Source organism: Semicossyphus pulcher, unplaced genomic scaffold (genome assembly GCF_022749685.1).
Source record: "Semicossyphus pulcher isolate SPU_LCO1_2020_fin unplaced genomic scaffold, fSemPul1.0.p SCAF_11, whole genome shotgun sequence".
Classification (NCBI taxonomy): domain Eukaryota; kingdom Metazoa; phylum Chordata; class Actinopteri; order Labriformes; family Labridae; genus Semicossyphus; species Semicossyphus pulcher.
Genome location: NW_027211615.1, coordinates 30,542,502 through 30,546,892, shown reverse-complemented (window position 1 = coordinate 30,546,892; position 4,391 = coordinate 30,542,502).

Genomic DNA, 4,391 nt, shown 5'->3' with positions numbered 1-4,391 from the left:
AACATAAGTGTGATGGGCCCCCTCCCTAACCCTAAACACAAGCCCATGCTCACACCGACACACACAACCTACCTATCTACGCTGATCGGACAGTCTGCCTCAAACCACCACAGCTTGACTCTAAGTGCTTTGGACACACAGAAGCACACAAGCTTTATACTGTATATGTGTACATATTATGGATGACAGCCCGAAACAACTACATGCAGACTTCAGTCCACTGAGTCGTTCCTGCCCCGTGCTGCTTCTTAAATATGATTTTATCACTGAATGACTGCGCTCTGTGGTTGAGACAGTTACAGGTATGGTAAGGTATAGCAGAAGTGCATGATCTAACTGAGTGGTGAAGTTAATATCCTAACACCATACTCCTGCACCACGGTCGGCTACCTTTCACCCCACGTGATTGATAAAGTGGCAGCAGTGGGCGTTCGTCATGGGCCCCCCTAAGTGTGTGGGCCCCGGTGCATTGCGTGGGTCACACTGCCTACTCTTACGCTACTGATCATAGCTAAGCTAATTGCGTCAGAACATTATCGGATGGGAATGATTGTTTCAGGTATTAGTCAGTAAATCTGAGCTCCAGCTGGTCTTTTCTTTGTTAGCATGTGGCCATGGTGTCAGATACTATCAGAGGAGGTGTCTGTTATCAGGAGTTTGACTTTGATTAAATTAATTATTAAGAAAACGTTCAACCTTTTTAACAAGTCTGAATGTTTCTGATGAGGATTATTGAAAACATTTGATCCTCTATAGAAACACTCCTCATCACCTCTGAAACTCTGAGAGTACTAGTGAACAAACAGGTGGAGCAGGTGAGGCGAGACTGAGCACACGTGAACACAGCTCAGGTGTGTCATCAGCTGGCCCGACAGGTAACACACACACACACACACACACACACACACACACACACGGAGGAGCGGGTGGACCGGTCTGACCTCCCTCTCAGCAGGTTCAGGGTATAAATGTGGAGGACGTGATCATCGGTCACAGCACGGCCGACTCTGCTCACCCTCTTTGGTCCAGTGGTTCTCGACAGTTCAACAGCTCTGAGCCCACGTTTGTGAAATGTTTAGGACCACTGGGTCAGAGCGAGGGAACATCTGCACAACGTCCGGAGGCTTCGCATCAGTCAGACGGACTCTGAGGATTCAGGTGGGCCGACCAGGTTCTGATGTTCAGGTGGATCAGAGATCTGCCTCGTCTGTTTGTTCTCTCCTTCGTGCTGCTGTTTCAATTTGTGTTTTCTGTGTCGTCTGTCTGTAGTTTGTTCTCTCAAAGAACCAAGAAGAGCCACAGACCTCTTTTTGTCTTGTATCCTCTCCTTCAGCATATTCAACACAAGGTGTCTGTAAACTGCACAGGTAGTAGATGAATTGTTTTGTGCTTTTTATCGTAAAGCTTTAAGGTCTCTATGATGTATCTTTAACACTTTATCTATGTGATGAATATTATCAGTGTGTGTGCTGTTTTTATTGTTTACCATCATATTATAACAAACATGCAAACGTCTACTGAGAGACACAAACATGTCATGTGATCACTTCAAAGGGATGTCCTGCCCGTCTCTGATAAATGTGTTAATAATCAAAGTTTTCCTCGTCACTTTTTTTTGTTCCTACAGATTTAAACAAATAAAACCTCTAACGCTGAAACTTTCTTCATGTTTTCTGTTAAATATTCTACATTTATGACACAGTTTGGACTTTCACAGAACAATTTAAAATATATGGTAACTTTGTAACTTTGATAAAAATGTTAATGAAGTTAAAACAACAGAGGATCTTAAAGAAGTTTGAAGAGAGCTTTAAACAGATTGATCATTAAATCCATTTAAAGCCTTTTTAGCAGTCAGTCAACTCTAACTGTTGTAGTTACACAGGTAAAGCTGCTCACATCGAGCCTTTAAATAACAAGGCAGAGAGACAGATGACAGCAATGATACACACACATTTATAAAGTGCCATCATTAGTGTTAGCTCCGGTAGCTATCATGTAGAATCACTTAACACAAAGGACATTCTTTACAACACACACAGATATCAGAAGATGTTTTCACTCTGTTAGTGCAAACATGCTACACACATCGGCTCGAAATACACACACAAACAGGACTCTATGGATGTGCATTAACAGAGACATGTCAGAGGGAAGGGGCTGCACGTGGACATGCGCCCCGAGCAGTGGGGGGTTCGGTGCCTTGCTCAAGGTCACCTAGACGGAGCCCTGGAAAGGAGCTGGCACCTCTGCAGCTACCAGCCTCAATTCCATGGTTGGTCTTAAACCAGCCACCCTCCTGTCCCAAGCCAAGTCCCTACAGTCCCTACAGTCCCTACAGATCCTACAGTCCCTACAGATCCTACAGTCCCTACAGACCCTGCAGACCCTACGGTCTCTACAGTCCCTACAGATCCTACGGTCCCTACAGACCGTACAGTCCCTACAGTCCCTACAGTCTCTACAGTCCCTACAGTCCCTACAGACCCTACTGACCCTACAGACCCTACAGTCCCAACAGTCCCTACAGACCCTACAGTCCCTACAGACCCTACAGACCCTACAGTCCCTACAGACCCTACAGTCCCAACAGTCCCTACAGACCCTACAGTCCCTACAGACCCTACAGTCCCAACAGTTCCTACAGACCCTACAGTCCCTACAGACCCTACAGATCCTACAGTTCCTACAGACCCTACTGGCCCTACAGTCCCTACAGACCCTGCAGACCCTACAGTCTCTACAGTCCCTACAGACCCTACAGTCCCTACAGATCCTACAGTCCCAACAGTCCCTACAGACCCTACAGTCCCTACAGACCCTACAGATCCTACAGTCCCTACAGACCGTACAGTCCCTACAGTCCCTACAGTTCCTACAGACCCTACAGTCCCTACTGACCCTACAGTTCCTACAGACCCTACAGACCCTACAGTCCCTACAGACCGTACAGTTCCTACAGACCCTACAGTCCCTACAGTTCCTACAGACCCTACAGTCCCTACAGTCCCTACAGACCGTACAGTCCCTACAGACCCTACAGTCCCTACAGTTCCTACAGACCCTACAGACCCTACTGACCCTACAGTCCCTACAGACCGTACAGTCCCTACAGTCCCTACAGACCCTGCAGTCTCTACAGTCCCTACAGACCCTGCAGAACCTACAGTCTCTACAGACCCTACAGTCCCTACAGACCCAACTACCATGACCCTTTAAAATCACTTGAAATGCTCCATGTAAGGAGCCAAACTGCATTTGTCATCCGATATCTATTTTATACATGGCAGTAACTTCAGATGGATCACAGTGCTGACTGATAAAATCACGCACTGATACAGAAACCATGGAGACTGCAGACTCCATGTAAAGGTGCTCTCTCCACAGGATGCAGTCTGTGTGTGAGCCGGGAGGCCTCAACAAAACAAGGCCTTCAGAGAAACCAGGTTTACAGTCTCATAGGCCAGAGCATCAGAAATACAGCTCTGTGGTTCGTCTGTGGAAACAGCTTGTTATGACCCATATACACACACCATCATACCCATAGATTATAATGACAGGAGCATGTATTGAGCTCGTTATTACTATAAGCAGTCTGACGCTCCACTACCCTCCTCTATGGGCTGACTACTGCCTTATGTAGGGATAAAGGTGTCCATGATCAGGATGCATGAAGTGGAGTTGGCGATAAGTCTATGGACGATGTGAAGTATATTCATCATAAAGGATGACTCCTCGTCCTGCTGGTATTACATTCACTTGTTATAGAAAATAAGAGATTTATGTTTTATGCTTTTCACAATCAAAGTAACTAAACTCTGTTACCATGAAACGGCCTGAGGGTCTTACTAAGACCTGAACAATCATTCCTGTCCCATACGGTTCTGATGCAATGGAAACTTACCTACAGTGTGTACGGTTAGCAGTAAAAATAATGTGACAGTGTGTTTAACAGCCAAGTCATGTCCCCACATCAACCAGAATAACACTTTTCTTTATAGTGTTTGGAAGCCAAAGTCTGTCTGAAGAAGCAATTTGAAAGCAGACTTCTTTGTGGCAGTCCGAGGTTCTGGACCCCCTTTGTTAGGAACCAGAACTGAGGAACAGAGAGAAGCACCAGCCCGGGTATCTCCAACTGTGTTCTACCTGATAACAACCAACATGTCCAAAATATATTCTTGTATCACTGTGACCCACTCTGCTGCTTCATCACACCTCTGAGGTTTCATTAGAAGGTGTGTTACCACCATCTAGTGGTCTGATCGTAGAACTACATCATGTGATCTGAGTTCTCTGACACTGACTGGGGTTCAGGTTAGACTGGTTCTGACGTCACACTGGAGTTATGAGGATGTGACTCTGTCCTCAGATCAAATGCACACAGACACCAG